The sequence below is a fragment of the Corvus hawaiiensis genome, chromosome Z, assembly GCF_020740725.1.
Source record: "Corvus hawaiiensis isolate bCorHaw1 chromosome Z, bCorHaw1.pri.cur, whole genome shotgun sequence".
Lineage (NCBI taxonomy): Eukaryota > Metazoa > Chordata > Aves > Passeriformes > Corvidae > Corvus > Corvus hawaiiensis.
This window is the reverse complement of record NC_063255.1, coordinates 5221133-5237920: the sequence shown is the minus strand read 5'-3', so window position 1 is coordinate 5237920 and position 16788 is coordinate 5221133. Positions and strand designations below refer to the sequence as shown.

At 44.9% G+C, this 16788-nt stretch overlaps 1 protein-coding gene across 2 annotated transcripts in view; it reads right to left on the bottom strand.

Moving 5' to 3' along the window:
• Positions 1-14498, bottom strand: part of ELOVL7 (ELOVL fatty acid elongase 7) — a 32409-nt gene extending 17911 nt beyond the window's left edge. For both annotated transcript variants that reach the window (XM_048292250.1, XM_048292249.1), the window contains exon 1: positions 14346-14498. The gene's annotated coding sequence lies outside the window, so the exon portion shown is untranslated. The remainder of the gene's footprint in view (positions 1-14345) is intronic.
• Between the last annotated feature and the right edge of the window lie 2290 nt (positions 14499-16788).

Genomic DNA, 16788 nt, shown 5'->3' with positions numbered 1-16788 from the left:
GTAATTTTATATTGTTTTATGTTAATGGCTACTAAACAAAATAAACACACAAAAGACCTTCACAAAAAACCCAAAAAACCCCCAAGAATGAAACAATCTAATATAAGCTCTGTCACTCCAAAAAACAATGTTCAATTCAATGTGAAAACACTTAACATGAAAAATTTACATTAGAGAACAAAGCTAATTATTAAAAAGACAGACAAGATACTTTTACAGGGATGCTTCGGAAAATGTCTGGAGATTATGACAACCCAGTGCAGATTTCAGTGGTCTAATTTCTACCCAGGATGGGTCCCAAAATCAAAGGTTCTGGAGTATCACGCCTGGCCTGGTAAGACAATTGTGATTAGAGGATCGTCCACCCTGCAGACCCCACTGGAAGAGTGGGAGAGCCTACAGAAAGCATTGACCCATGCAGGTCTGATTTCAAAATTACAGCTTAAGAAATGGCAGTAATACTGGCTTACAGATTCAGGCACAATTATGAAACTTTCATGTTTCAGAATCACTTTGTATACGGTTGTTAATTCTGCTCTTGAAGTTCAGAAGGTAATTAAATTAGGACATCTCACTGATTTTATCTTAAGCTTTACCTGGGAAATACTGGCTCTGCCCTTCCTATTTCCCAAGGCTGTGTGTTACATAATTGCAGTTCTTTTAACTACAGTACTCCATTATGTCACATGGCAAGCAGCTACAAACTGCCTATTATATTACACGGATTACTCACCCATATTCTGCAACAAAGTTTTAAACTTTAGCTGGGTGTCACCTGTTGTTATGGATTTTGCTGAGAGAAGTTTCTGTCACTGTTGCTGCCTGTTCTGAGCTTCCCTTCCCCCTCCCAAAGACACTTGCCTCTGCCATGTGCTCTGACCTCCTTTGTTCTAAGCACGGGCAAAACCAAATGTAACTCAGACTCTTCAGCAGTGTCTCACTGTCCGGTCACCCCGAGTCCGCCCCCAGTCCTCCCCTTTCCCCTTCTCCGGATACAAGAGACGATCGAGGGAGGCCCCGCCCTCTCCTGGCTCTGCTATGTTTTCTGCGAACATCTTGTCGTCTGTTTGTTTTGAAAGCTTCTAACTGGAGGAAATTGAGCAAGCAGGGAGCTATATTTCTCCCTCTTTGCTTCTGCTGATGGTATTTGCTTTGCAGCTGATACGGGTACCGACTTTAGAGCTACTAAAGTGCCAGATTGCCCGTGCTACCTCTCTGGGTTGCTCGAGGCTTTCTAAGGCAATAAACCACTAGCCTAGCCGGTAAAAAGCTGAAAGATACCTTCCACATGTCACCTTTTCCATTCTTTATGCCTTCTCTCAACCATCCAGCCCAGTTTTTGAGAGATTCATCTCACATGCAAGTTTGCTACATGCTCCTTAGAATTAGATGGCTTTTTCCATTTTGCTTATAAACACTGCCTCTGCTAGATGACAGTGGGCATCCTAAAAACAGATGACTGAGGCTTAGAAACTTTATTAGAACATGTACTTATAAAATTCTTCACTGGAACTATTCAATAAGAGATCTAATGCTTATCTTGTGCAGTCGCCCTTACTGAATTTTTTATATAGCACCTCTTTACTTAATCCTTTGCTTTTTAAACTAGCACCAAATCTGTTATTCACATATGTGACTGAAGTGCTTTAGGTAGCAGAATGAGTGAAAACAGCTTTAATTTCAACCACATTTCACAATGGTTTTCTGTCTAATGGATTTCCCACTCTGCTGCTGGGTAAAATAAAGACCAGTTTGTATTTCCTTCCACACCTCTCTATAAATTACTGAAAGAACAGGTACTGAAGACTTCACAGCAAAGCTGAACACCAACAGCAGGCATGGAAAATCCCCCTTATGGGAACTATTTCAGGAGTACAGCCCTGTTTTGTACCCAGCTCCCAGCCAGAATTACATCACATACACTGATCACATACACTGGATCAATCCTCAGTGTCTGACTGAGGAAGGCCCCGTGTGCAGTCCAGTCCCACAGCATCACTGCCAATGGGTCTGCTCCAGGCAGCTGCAGAATAAGCCACAGCACCTCACCAACCCAAATGAAAGCTTACGCTTTGAGAAAGAAAAAAATTATTATTTCTCTGTCAACTGCGACTTGAAATGCTGAACTGGCCTGTGCAAAGAAAACATTAAGACTCACAAACTGGCATGCCACAGGAAATAAGAAAAGTGGGAATAACAGCCCTGTCATAGATCCCTTTAAGCTGATAATGAAGTCATGTAGGGAGGCCACATCATCATCCAGTCCCGCCTACTCACAGACAATCCTGTACTAGATCCCTAGTCAAGAACTTCACATGCTCCGCCTCAACAAGTCATCACTCTGTCCATCACAAACCACAAGGGACACTCAACAAGATTAGATGTGAAGCCACAAAAATTACACTGTACTACAGTAAGGCAGGAAAAGACCTGTCATCACCAGTATCTTAAATATCTTAAATATATCACCTGAGGTTGTAGGGATGCATGTGAAATGATCCTAGGGACTAATCTCCCAATCACACAGAAAGACTTACCAAGTCTAAATAGTCCCTGCAATCATAGCCTGGAAGGAAGCTTCTTTACAAGTCTGAAGCAAGTTTAAATCAAGTATGAGACTCTGGGCACGTCCCTGAAAAAGTTCTCAGTTTCACTTAGGAAGTGAGCACTATGGACATCAGCGTATCTTCACCAATTTTCTCTCCCCATACTTCCAATGTTTTAGAGAAAATCAAAAACATTAGAAGGGGAAAAGTTTCTAAGATTTTTAACTTGTTTTCAGTGCTCCCCTGCCTTTAACAAAAGATCTTTATTGAGCATTTAAATGTCACCCATCCTTCAGCCAACAAGTCTCACCTACCTGCTCCTCTGCTGCAGTGAGTGGCTCATCACACAGCTGAGAACAGAAGCTCTTCTCCTTAGTGCCCCAGTGCACAACTTACACTTGGCTCCTTTGATTCCAGCTGAGTGACACCAACTCACAATGTCACCTAGACCTGCTTACACAGTGACACCTGTGACACATATAGCATGACAACTTTCACTTAGAAGTCAACATCAGGTTGTTAATGCAATCTCACTTCCATTAGATAATGGTGTATCATCCCTTATCAAAGGCCTTTGGTAAAGCATTGATTCAGTAATTGGGCCATATCCAACTCAGGTTAATACCCTCCTTCCCCAAAGGATTTAGACTCCTTTTTCCTCCTTACCTTATTATGCAACTAGAAAACTTTTTTCAGCATTTCAGATTTTCCTTAAAGACCAGATCAACTAAGCTTTGGGTCACTTTAAACAAAACAAGAACTAGGGGCTAGAAAGTAGTAACACAATGTTGTATTTTCAGCCATGCTGCACAATCGTGCTAACTTATACCCCCTTGTGCTCCCTGCTCATTCATCTATAAGCCAACGTCTTCAAAACACACAGAGCTTTTACCCATTCTGTTTGTTTTTCCTCTAAAAACAGCTATGGTAGAGACAGTTCTGATAAGGATATGTAAGAATTATTTACAGCTGTAGTGTTTGTGAAGTGTATACACATCATTAGTAACCAAGCAAAGCAGAATATAGAGCTCTGTACTGAACTAGAGGGGTAAGGACTGCTATTTACCTGCACTGCAAAGATAACACAGACTGGGTTTTTTAGGAAGGACATTATTTTTAATACTCAGTTTATAGGTAAGCTCTAAAAAGAGACAGGGAGTGCAAGTGCCAACTAAATACTTTGAATGAAAGGGATCAAAGATGTCTAATGTCTGAGACTGTCCCCTGCCTTTAGCAGCAAGCTGAGTCACTGAGTTGGCTCCACCATATCGTCTATCCTAATTTGCAGTTAAGAGTTAATGCATGTGAGTTAACTGAATATGACAATCTCATACATTGAATTAATCACAATAAAAGCAGTTTGCTACCAAGGACTTGGTTTGTGTTTACCCATCTCTTAGTAGAAAAACAACATAAATTGTCATTAAATAGTCATGGTGGGGGTCACTCCATGGAAGCTAAACAGAAACAGAAATGCAGAGCTAGACTTCAACTTCCAGAGGAGACTCCTTAAAATAAAGGGGAACAGGACTTGTTACATAGGTAGCATCTTGCTAATCTAGCCAATAACAATGGAAAAAAACCAGACAAGACTTTTTATTTCTGAAGACGTCGTAACCAAGTAATCAATGGCAATGTACCCGTTGCTATTCATCACTCAAAAAAAAAAGATAAATTAGACCATAATTTTCACCTGCAGTAGACAAAGACAGGTAGATGGGGCTGTCTTTGTAACATGAAAATACATCAGAAAGGAGTTTTATAGGAAGAGGAGGTGGGAAAAAAGTGTAAATAATTACCTTAAGAACACCTTAGAAAGGTGTTCACCTTAAGAAAGAAGAGGTAAGCAAGTAAAGTGAAAAATATTCATAATTATCAAAGGAAGAGGTGTTTTTCCACGGTTACATCTTGTGTATAGCACACACTCAGCTCTTGTCACTGTAGTTGCCATGGCAAAACAACATTGCAAAATCAATGCCATTTTATGGAATTTTTATTGCACCAGCTCTAACCTTGCTAGGTTCAGAATATTAGTAACACTGATAACACCCGTGCAGAGTTGCAACATCCTATTTTGTTCACCCTTAATGCAGCAATTGACAATAGTTGAACTGCTCCCACACCACTCTCCCATGCTGACGTGAGCTAATTTGCTTTACCATTGTTTCCTGCTGCCTTGCACTTGCTCAACCTACCCACCCTCTGGGTCCTGGGCCGATATCCTAGGCAGCAAAAGAATGCATTCCTTCTGCTCCTATTTTGCTTGCATTGCAGTAGGCAGGCATAAATTTTAAAGGCAGCTGACCTAGAACTGACACCCTTCCTTCCCTCCCCCCTCTCTTTTTAGGCTACCATGCGGCATAGTGGACATGCTGCTGAGCACTGTAAACATCAGCAACTGCACCCTCCCTGGGAGGCTCTTCCCAGAGAGCAGGAACCAGCTGTGCTTGCACCTTCGGCAGTGACCCACACAGCGCAACGGGAACTTTGGGAAGTGTGACACGGGCAGCAGCTGCACAGTGACATGCAACGACAGAACTTTAGGGTGACAAAAGCCACTTTAAAGGACGTGCTAAGTGCTTTTTAAACTAAAGTCTCAGAACACTCCTCCTACCCAAGAAGGCATGCTGACAGTATCATTACAAAAGCTGCTGCTCCCAAGTCCAGTCTTGGCACGTGTACTTTCTGGAGCACTCCAGGAAGCAACTATACTGCCACATCCTAAATCTTTCCAGTCCAGAGCTGGTAATTTATACAGCTGCAGCTGGAAGTTTCAAATCACTGAGGGATATTCAGGGAGGTATACAGGACTTAGGTTGTTGTTGTTTAAATTAACATTCTTCAGCATGATGGAAGGTCTGGTTAACCACTATGAAACACACTCATGAGTGTTAGCATCAGACAACTCATGAAGGCACATTATACCATTGTCTGGAGACTCAGGCCTCTCAGCCAGAACAACTAAATAGAGCAGTAAAACCAATTTCTCCTGGCACTCCATTTTTTATTTCTGTATCCCAAAGATCTCCACTTAAAAAAAAAAAGAAAAAAATTTTTTTAAAAAAAAGAAGTAATTAGTTTACACTTGACCGAAGTTACTGTGGAAGTGAAATACAGTTTCTGAAATGGAGGTGAGGTAGAAAAGGCAGATGTTTCTATTGTACTCTGTGCTCAGTGGAGGAATCACAAAGGGGTGGAGAATGGAAATGGACAGCAAAGAGGCATCTGAAGTTTAGGGACAGCTGGAGGAAATGACCCCGCAGGCTCATCCTGAAGTCAAAGCCACTTGCATTGTGCTTATATGTTGAATCCAGAGACAAATGCATGGAAATTAGTACATTATAAGCCCCCATTTGAGTCTGCTCGAAATTTGAGTAAGCTTTTGGGTACCACTCAAGCCATCTTGCATGCTGTTTACACAACTTGTGTGATAACTTTCCCCAGCACCTCTTCCTTTTGAGATCACTCACCTGCTAGAGGCAGATCCAGTCTGACAGCTTGGGCACATGGGGAGCACACAAGAATGGGAGCACACAAGAATGGGAGCACCTTTGCTTTCACACAGTGCTAGCGGCAGTTCTAAAAATACTCTTTTCCACTTGCTATGCAGATACCCTTCTAAGGACTGTGGACGTGTCGGACTTTCAAAGGGTTCTTGCAACAGACTTGGAGGTCAGAACTCAACAAACAGTATGGAATAGGAATATTCATGGTTGCCTACAAGAATTAGGGCGAGGAAACATCCAGACATGGTGACCCGGAGCAGTCAAAGGCCTTTGGAGACTAAAGAAAAAGGTTGCGTGGGCAACACAATGTTGCATGGACAGTAGTCAGAAGACAGCCTAACCTCAACAGCTTGAATGAAAACAAAACTATCTATCACCTAAAAACATTAACTGTCTTGATCAGCAAAAGCGGCTCACAAGATTTTTTAAACCAGATCTTGTTATAAAAATCCAACTTTAAAAATGTATCAGTTTTTCATTCAAATTCCAAGAAATCAGTTGGCAGGAGTTTGCAGAACAAAATGCAAAATAGGGGTTGATATTATGGGCAAAGATACATTAATAACAATACACAGCTGTGAAGGCATACTTCTCCTCCAGATCTAGCTATCTAGACCTTACTTCCTTTGCTAATAGGGATTTCTAAAAGTCTTCATTATGTTGCACTTTCTGGAAGTTCAAGAACAGCATAAAAAGCAGCATTATGCAGGCCATGAGTTTGTGACAGCAGAGTTTTTTTAAATCAGCTTAGAACACCAAATGGTAACTTCACAGAGAAGCAGAATCAAACAACACATCCACGCACAGGTTTAGTCACAGGTATGTTGTAAGGATTTTTCATCTTCTATCAATATTTTCCCCTATCACAGTAGAATGTAGTTGGTACCATCTTTCCAAGCATTTGGGAGACCACCCAGGACCACAAGACATCTCTGCAGTTTAAAACAGCATGTAGGGATGAACCAGCTATGTCTGGCCAAGTCGACTGCACTTTTTCTTTTCCCTCTTTTTGATCCTGAAAGATTGCCAAATATAAATAGCTCAAAAAAAAAAAAAAAAAAAAGAGAGATCCCATCAACAAAGTGCATTAGGCAATGGATGTGCAACATCAGAATAACACAGGAGACAATAATACTTCCAATGAAGAAGCTTGGCAAGCAGCAGAGTACTCAGCCTAATACTAATGTTCCTGTAAAACACCAGTATACTAGAAACAGACAAGTGTCTAATAGTCTACTCAGCATGCCACAACAGTAAAAAAAGAAGAAAACTGGACTGTCTCCAATAAAAAAGAAAATTAGAATTATGTATAGCTATGCATTTAAGTTATCAAAAAAATCTTAGCATTTTTGACATAGAGGTTTCAATGTCTTGCAGAAGAGGTGTGTTTGGTTCACTCTTTGTATGGAGTTCTCAGTCCCCAGAGAAAAAGGGGCATGTCTTCTACCAGTTAACACAGCAAAACTGTAAGAAAAACCAAAGTGTTGTGTGCTGGTTCAATATTCCAGTTAATATGCAAAACTATCAGGCCACATGCCCCTTTCTGAACCTAAAGCAACACCCCGGCCCTCATCATGGAAACGTTTCCAAGCACAGTGGTTTTTCTTCTGCCTCACTTCAGGATGACTCTATGGCTTACATTTAAACCAAAGACTTTGCTTTCACCCCATTCTTTGTCTTATATATACATTATTCAGGTGCAAGTTCATCCAGCTGACCATATCCTAAAAGCATGATGCTATCCCACTGACTGGAAAGGAAGACTGGATCTCTTCCCACTGCAGTCATCTCAGAGAATGAGCCAAGGTCATATAATTTCACAGTCTGTAAAAGTGACTCCCTCACTTATCACAAGTGTCTTTCTAGATTCAATCAAGTTTTGTCTGATGCTTCAGCACCTGGATGAAAGCAACTGATGAAATATCACACTTTGCAACAATACACGTAAAGTCTCTACAGGATAAAAGCAAGAATACCAGATTGCACAATTTCCACACCTCCAGAGGCAATTTTCCGTTCCATACTTTTAAATGTAGTTCAAACGGGGTATATGAGATGCTTAGTTTTAAAATAAAGTAGCAACCTCATTTCAAAACTGGGAAAAACTCCAGAGAAAACCAGAACTCAGCATGGTCCAGTCCATATTCAGGAACATTTTCTCCTCAACTTTCTGATAAGCTTCCGTAATTGATCAAGTGGATCACTTCAGTTTATGAAAAGCAGTTTCAGGATAATCTGAAATTCAGATGGACAATAATTCACCCCATAAGATTTCAAGCAGTCATTAAAGGACTAGTTGAAGAGAAGCAGAGTACTCTAACAGCACCTGTATTCTACATTCCCTCCTCTCTTTCTAAAATCCACCATGTTCCTAGTTAGAAGTTAAACTGAGTGAACTTCCTGAACATCACAGCTATGGCATGAGGCTATTTACAGCCTTGTCTAGTTTTATTCCTTTTTCATGTAAAAACAAACTTACGCAAACTCCTTAACAACCTGTCTTGTTACAGAACAACAGGTGCTATAGAAACAATGCTGTCAATACAGCAGAAACAATGCAAGTGATTGTAAAAAGGCTTTTGAGAACTGCAGCTTACAAGTAGTTTTACGAAAGGTTTAGTTTCAAAGTTGACAGTAAACACTTGAGTTTACTTCATTATCCTCTTGGCTTTGGTAGACTGTATATTCTACAATTCTCATTCACAAGAGACAAAGGGGGACTGGGGAATTCCAAAGTGAATTAAAATAATTTCATTGAGGTTGTTCAACCCTTTCTATACAGTTAAAGACTAAAAAGCAAATTTTTTTCTTCAGCACTGAACAAACAAGCTAGAACTCTGACTACAAAAGTGAAAAAGAATGCATTTAATCCAGATTTTTCCAACTGTACCCCTAAACAAACACAAAAGGCATTGTTCTGGATGCTCATGCAAAAACTGTAAAATATACTATTCTCTTGCAATATACCTGAATCTAAATAATTTTCACCTATACAAAAGGAAACTTTGCCTGCTACTTCTTCTCTGAACTGACTGCATACATTTCCATGTGCCCATCCCCATCTATTCATAATGCCACATGGTAAACAAATACTGCACTATTTACTTAACAGAATAAATGAGCACATCTGACTAACAACCCTGATAATCTTAGGGCTTCAGCCAGTATCTTTTCATGAAAAACAATACAAAAAAATTTTGCACTTCACTTCCTAACAAATCAGGCAAAAACAACAAAAAAATATCTACTTGCCATCTCAACTAACTTTCCTGAAAGAAAGAACACACTACCAATATGAACAATTCCCATACTCTAAAAGCACACAGAGGACCACTGAATCAAGTTTTTGTGACTTTGCTTTAAGTCATTTCAGGACTGATGATACAATGCAAATTATTTCCAAATCAACAAACTGATCTTTGTGAGTCAGACTCCAGCAAGAGTCGTCCCCTTCTTTTGTTAGAAAACAAAGAATAAAAGGAATAGAGTAAGCTATATTTTTATCTCAGGCATAGCCATAAACCCTGAATGCTGTCACTGGGATAGGAGCATTCTCTTGAATTCCAGCCCATGAGATGCCTGTTGAAACTTAGCAGCTTTTTGCACAGTACATCCTATTTCTTTGCACAGGGTTTTGCAGTGCATTAGACAAAGTTATGCTCATATTCATATGCATTCAGTGAGGCATTGCTTTAAAAAAAAAAAGTCTTTGAATAGAGGCTCCAGGCACAGAGCCCAATGTGCAAGGTCCATATCAATATAAAACATAATCCAAACTACAAAGAATTCACAGTACAATTAAACACAGGCAGGCAGCATGTATGAATTCATAAAGCTGCTACAAGCAGCTACTCTAGAGCACAGCCTGCTCAAGCAGAGCAAGTCTGGCTGTTTACAGGGTAAGTTTGCAATTATAAGAGCACTTTTAATAGTAGCAGTGTAATTTTAATCAACCTCTCTCCCCATTACTCATACCTGCTCCTATGTCACCCTTGACTTCTGCTGGAGCTACCATTTTTCTGGCTGCATAATAAAATAGATTGGGAAACAGACCGAGGGCTGGAGAGCAAGCCTCACAGGAAAAGAAAGGGCATTTTTAAATCCAGTTCCTCAGTGCTTCTTAGCACCAGCTTTCACCAAGAAATACTTCAGCACAAAAGAAAAGTAACACAGAAAGCACATGCAAAGGAAAGAATGTGGAATAATAGAAATGTTGATGAAACTACATCAGCCTAAGTAGGTATCACAAGTGGAGTGGAGATAAGGGCTGATGTTTGCTGTTTTACCCTAGCACAGTTAAAAGGGCCAATGTGAATATCATTGCTCCTAGCAAATAAGATGATTCATAGAGTTTACTGACACCTATATTTGTCCTCCTTGTGACATCTGTGCCTCTCTGCAGGTGGAAGCCAGAGTTTGCTTTGGGCTGGATAGGCTTTACAAGTAATTTTTAAGAGATTTGTGTGCTACCTCAGGATTTTGAAATGAAATGCTACTGAAATTCAATTCCTCAGACTCTCATCACGAACCAAGATAACCCTTAAAGACACTTAAATCTCTGCTTGTCTAAGCTGTGTATTCATCTCACATTACTCCATTCACATACTACTTACAGGTGTTTTCTAGTCAACATCTTCAGTGATAAATTGCTGTGTGTAGCCATCGTAAGCAGACAGAACAAAAATAACAAAGTACATGCAGAAGAAAAAAGAAAAAAAGACAAATATTGACAGACACATTGAAAGCATTTTACTTTGTGAATTCTGTAAAAATAGACCAACAAAAAACCAGTCCCGTGCCCCCCCAAACCAAACTATGCAGTATTTCCGTGTCAATGGTCAGCATTAAACACTGAAACCAAAGACAAGTAAAGATAAGAGACACCTGAGTTATTCTGGTGTCTCTTATCAGTGTAAACTTACGTATTTAATTTTTTACTTTTTGGATTTCAACTATCATACACATAGAAAAAAAATCTTAACGGTTACATCACTGGCAATTTTGCAAAGCTTTTGGCAAATTGGAAATGTGACAACAGGCACTAAAACTACTGCATGACCCTCTAGTTTTAGAGGTACCCTTTAAAAGGAACTGTTTAAGAAAAAAGTACAATCAGCTTTACAAAATTAGCTAGTTGTTTTGTTAATTCTTTTCTTTTGTTTTAATAATGTCATATTTTTGAGGAGTAGAAGGTTTAGTTTTCACCATTTACGCCACATTTTCCCTTTACATGCAGCACTGAGCCTTTGTTCTGGGTGAGGTCCCTGGGCAAGCACATGGGACTTGCTCCCTAGCGCTGTGCAACAACGCAGAGTAACCACTCAGCTTCAAGCACAGACCAACCTCCTTTTAAGTACTCAGGCCTACCAAAACTGCTGTTCAAAGTTAACAATCTATAAATTGCAGTAGAGAAAAACATAATCAAGTCTGCCATTTCTTTAATTTAATACAGCAACGAGAAACTGATAAAAACATTCCCTCTGTGTGTGCCACATGCTGAAACTTCAGGAAAGACAAGCAGAACAGTGAAGAGGGACAGAGGAATAGTGAGGGGAACAAGTATTTCTTCCTTTTCAGCTACCCAGGCTTTGAGAAGCATCTTAAAGTTTCAGACATCCATTACCCTGAAGTGAATACGAATGTTGGGCTGTAACATTACTTGTATGAAGTATGCTGTGCCACTGAAGATGACAACATCCCATCTATCCATATTTGCCTGTATACTACAGTTCTACTATCTGTATTTTACAAGTCATCCTTGATCCACTTCAGACAAAACAAAGCAGTTGGTCTTAACCCATAATTGACAGCTAAACCATCTTATTTCAGCTGGGGCAGACGAGGGAGCTCACACCAGCCTTCACCAGGAAAATTATGGGGCACCAGCCTCTGACAGCCATGCTGAGGCAGAGTCATCAGGCAGGGAGGGATGCCACATCTGCCAAGTTAGATCCAGAATATGACAAACATGATTTCATAAGCAGCTAATGAAGATCCAGAAGGGGATCCTGGCTCCCTTCCACCCCCTGCCCTTGAACATGGCACAGAGGTGATGTCCTCCCACTTCCCTCACCCCACACATACCTCCCATGCCCATCCCACTGCTTGTGCCTCTGCCTTGCTCTGCATCTGCCCACACTTCCATAAATCTGTGTGTTAGGCAACCAGATAGGGGAAGGCCAGAGGGAGAGATAAGACAAGCATTAAACCAGAGGAAGAGCAGAAGTCCACAGTAGGGGGAAAAAAAGACTCTCTGTTCACTGCAGCAGAGAGAAACAAAGCTGGGAAGGGCACAGTGAGGCAAAAGCCGTCATGTCAGGATACAGAATGTCCCTGACTGGTATGCAACTAGTTGATAGGTATTTCACAGTATTAGGGGAGCTTCATAACTAGTTAAATCCTATTTGGCATATATTACTTGACTAATGCTATGGCATCTTTCCCAGCACATTCCATGAATATTGCTTCCTGTACCAGAACCTGTCTTGCTCTACCAATAAATACTTAATAGAAAGATCACACGTTATATTGAAATACCATAAAGTTGCATTATTCCCCTCATTTTCAACAGCAGTGCTGCCTAGGAAGAATTTCATAGAGTCATAGAATGGCCTGGTTTGGAAAGGACCTTAAAGATCCTCAAGTTCCAACCCCCTGTCATGGGCAGGGACATCCTTCACTAGACCAGGTTGCTCAGACCTTCATCCAGTGATCGGGCATCCATAGCTTCTCTGGGCAACCTGTTCCAATGCCTCAATTTAAGCCTATCTCTCTCTAGGTTTTCAAATCCTAGGTCTTTGTACATTTTCTTCAGGCAAACATGTGAGTACAAGTGCTCCCATTCTTCATGGAAGTATTTTCAGGGTACATCCACACTGCCTAATGCCATGTCAATACACCATGATTCTACCTCTACGTGAGGCAGCTCCAAGGCAGCCTGAATGCTTCCCGGGCAGCACCCCAAGTGTTGAGCAGCAGCATAAATCAGACAGCATGCTGTTCCCAGGCTGCTCCCAACAACCAGAAAAACTTGTTCAAACTTCTCCCACATGGCAATGTTCAGTACAGACCTACACATGAGTCTGGGAAGAACTGAATTACAATGAAGTAAGGAAGAGAGTATCCACACATGACTCTAAGTTTTCTGGTTTGTCTGAACAGTTTTAATTAACATACCTTGATTTCCTATGCCAGCCAAAAAAAAAAAAAAATCAGTAAGACCTAGTTTATAGCCTCACTATGACTTTTCAAGCATCACACTATTCTGTCTTGGTTACAACACTCCAAGACCCAAGCCAAAGTTTCAACTCAAAACATATTTACAAATTAAGTATCCACAAACTTACAATTCTTTAACAATGTACCTACAGTTGCAAAGGACAAGTCTAGAAGACTGCTCCAATGTGGCCTCCTCAACTCCCCAAGCTTTCACTGACCTGCTCATGGCCTCACTGCCGATGTGGCCAGTCCTCAAGGACGGACCTGCCGCACATGGCAGCAAAGGTGACCTGTCTCCAAAGAGGAGGAAGGCAGCAAGCCAGCCAGCCACCCTTCCAACTTGCCAGATAACCCCTGGCTAGACATCACCCCTCCAGCCCTACATTTTAATATTACCATCTTAAGCACATGGGCCACACCTCTTCCCTGACTGTCTCCAACCTTCACCCTTGAAGAGAAAGAAACCTCAGTTTCTTGATGCCTGGGACCACTCTTCAGGAGCGAAAGGTGTGTGAGGAAAAAAAGCGTTTTTAAATAGTAAGGTCCCTGATGCAGTGGGGCCATGCACATGCCACGATGTACCTTGTTCTTCACGACAAGAAGGTGAGCTCAGTTCATGTGATGCATAGCCAGAGGGCTTTGAGAGACAGGCACCGAGAGGTGTGGGGCACAGCCCAGAGGGTTTGGAGGAACAAGTACTGCTTAGCTCCAGACACAGTCAAAGGGTTCAGGGGAACATTCAAAGTGCGGTGTAGGGCACAGACGGAAAGCTTGGAGGTCGGGTACTGCAGGGTGAAGTACACTCAGTGGGATTGGAGGAGGAAGCACCACAGGACACTGCCTGAGAGTCTGGAAGTATGGCACAGAAGGGTGCAGATAGGGAGAAGGACCAGGGTTGCAGGTGCAGCCAGAGGACGAAGGTGGGGAGGAAGAAAGCGCGGCACAGCCGGGGGTTTGCGGAACAGACAAAGGGGTACGCGGGGGCAGCCAGGGAGTCTGAAAGGAAGGTGAGCAGGAGGTAGCCCGAGCCCCATCCCATCCCGCCCAGCCCTGCACGCCCCAGCGCGGGACAGACCCTGCGGAAGGACGCCGAAGGCTCCTCTTCCCCAGATCACCGCGGTGCCCGCGCTCCGGTTTCCCGCTCCCGCCGGCTCCACTCGCGCGGCAGCAACGCAGCCGCACCTGTCCCCGCACTGCTGGGCGGCAACTGCGCGGCGGCACCGCGCGGCCCGCGGGAGGGCGCGGAGGGGGCGGGCCGCCCCGCCCCGCCCCGCCCCGCTCCGCTCCGCCCCGCCCCGCCCCGCACCGCCCCGCCCCGCCCCGCCCCGCCCCGCCCCGCACCGCCCCGCCCCGCCCCGCCCCGCCCCGCCCCGCCCCGCCCCGCACCGCACCGCTCCGCCCCGCCCCGCCCCGCCCCGCACCGCACCGCCCCGCCCCGCCCCGCCCCGCCCCGCCCCGCCCCGCACCGCTCCGCCCCGCTCCGCCCCGCCCCGCACCGCCCCGCCCCGCCCCGCCCCGCTCCGCCCCGCACCGCACCGCACCGCACCGCCCCGCCCCGCCCCGCACCGCCCCGCCCCGCACCGCCCCGCCCCGCCCCGCACCGCCCCGCCCCGCACCGCCCCGCCCCGCCCCGCCCCGCCCCGCCCCGCTCCGCCCCGCCCCGCTCCGCACCGCCCCGCACCGCCCCGCCCCGCACCGCCCCGCCCCGCCCCGCCCCGCACCGCCCCGCTCCGCCCCGCACCGCCCCGCCCCGCCCCGCCCCGCCCCGCCCCGCCCCGCACCGCACCGCCCCGCCCCGCCCCGCACCGCCCCGCCCCGCCCCGCTCCGCCCCTCCCCGCACCGCCCCGCACCGCCCCGCTCCGCCCCGCTCCGCCCCGCACCGCCCCGCACCGCCCCGCTCCGCACCGCTCCGCCCCGCACCGCTCCGCCCCGCCCCGCTCCGCCCCGCTCCGCCCCGCACCGCCCCGCACCGCCCCGCCCCGCCCCGCTCCGCACTGCCCCGCTCCGCACCGCTCCGCACTGCCCCGCCCCGCACCGCACCGCCCCGCACCGCCCCGCTCCGCCCCGCTCCGCACCGCCCCGCTCCGCCCCGCTCCGCCCCCGGCAGGGCCCCGCACGTCTTCTCTCGCGACCGGGGCTCAGGGCTAAGAGTTACGAACGTTCGTGAGCGAGGCCAGAGGAGGCCACAAGGGCGATCCGAGGGTTGGAGCACCTGCCCTGTGAGCTAAAGCAGAGGGAAGTGGGGCTGTTCAGCCTGAAGAGAAGTCTTCAGGGAGACCTTATAGTACCTTTTAGTGCCTGAAGGGGTCTGTAGGAAAGATGGGGAGTATAGATATGACAAGGGGGGATGGCTTTAAACTGAAAGGGGGTAGGTTTAGATTGGATTTTAGGAATCAGTTCTCCATGATGAGGGTGCTGAGACACTGGCACGGGTTGCCCAGAGAAGTTGTGGATGTCTCATCCCTGGCAGTGTTCAAGGCCAGGTTGGAGAGGGCTTCTGAGCAACCTGATCTAGTGAAAGGTGCCCATAGTCGTTGGAACTAGTTGCACTTCAAGGTCCCTTCCAGGCTAAACTGTTCTGTGGTCCACTGCTGTGGTGTTGAGGGGTTCTCCAGATGCCCCTAGATCTCAATCTCACTAGCACTTTCTGTCAGCATGGAGGGGGAAAACTGCAACATGGCTTCTTGATGCTGCTTTGGGATCCGTGGCAACTGAGTGTTGCTCAAGGCAACACCAGGAAAATGTAAAAATTCCTTTTTTTATAAACAAAGCACAACTGGTCAGCTTTGGCTCACTGCTTTAGGGAACACTTCTACCCCAAAAAATGCAGTACTCCTCTCTTAGAAGATGTTTAGGATGATGGTAACAGTCCCCAATGACTCCCATCTGGAGAAGTATGGGGCACAAAGAAAGGTCATGGGGACCTTCTAGTGTGTAAACAGGTGCTCCATTTTAGTTGGTCTATCACTTTAGTCCACAAAAGGCTAGAAATTACGGCCTTTTGAGATGGTTAGCATGGATGATTGCTTGAGTCAAAAGATTTGGCAAAAACAAGGAGTAGGGAGAGGATATGAAGACAAATTGAAGAAAAGAAGCAAATTCATTTGATGATGGACAGAAATACACAAGATGAAGGGTCTGTGAGCTGATGCTGTGAAATGAATACATCGTCAATGTCAATGCAGAGATGCACATCTCTGAGTTGGAGAACAGAATCTCCGAGTTGGAGGACAGCAAGAAGCTCAAAGCTCAGACCTGAAGTTTGTGATAACAAGAGGCAGAACCTGCATAGAAAGCTTGTTAAAAGTGTGGAAACATTATGAGAGGCTGACAGATAGATGGTGGGATGTGGAAAACAATGTGCTTGTAACAGAGATCCTGCAGAAGCTCCATACCACTGAGCAATTGATTAGGATGGGGATTAGGAGGAGGATTTTGTCCTTTAGGATTTGCTTCATGCTTCTTTTGGAATTGTTAGGATTATGACAGGTGAAGAAATCTCTGGGCTTTTGAAAGA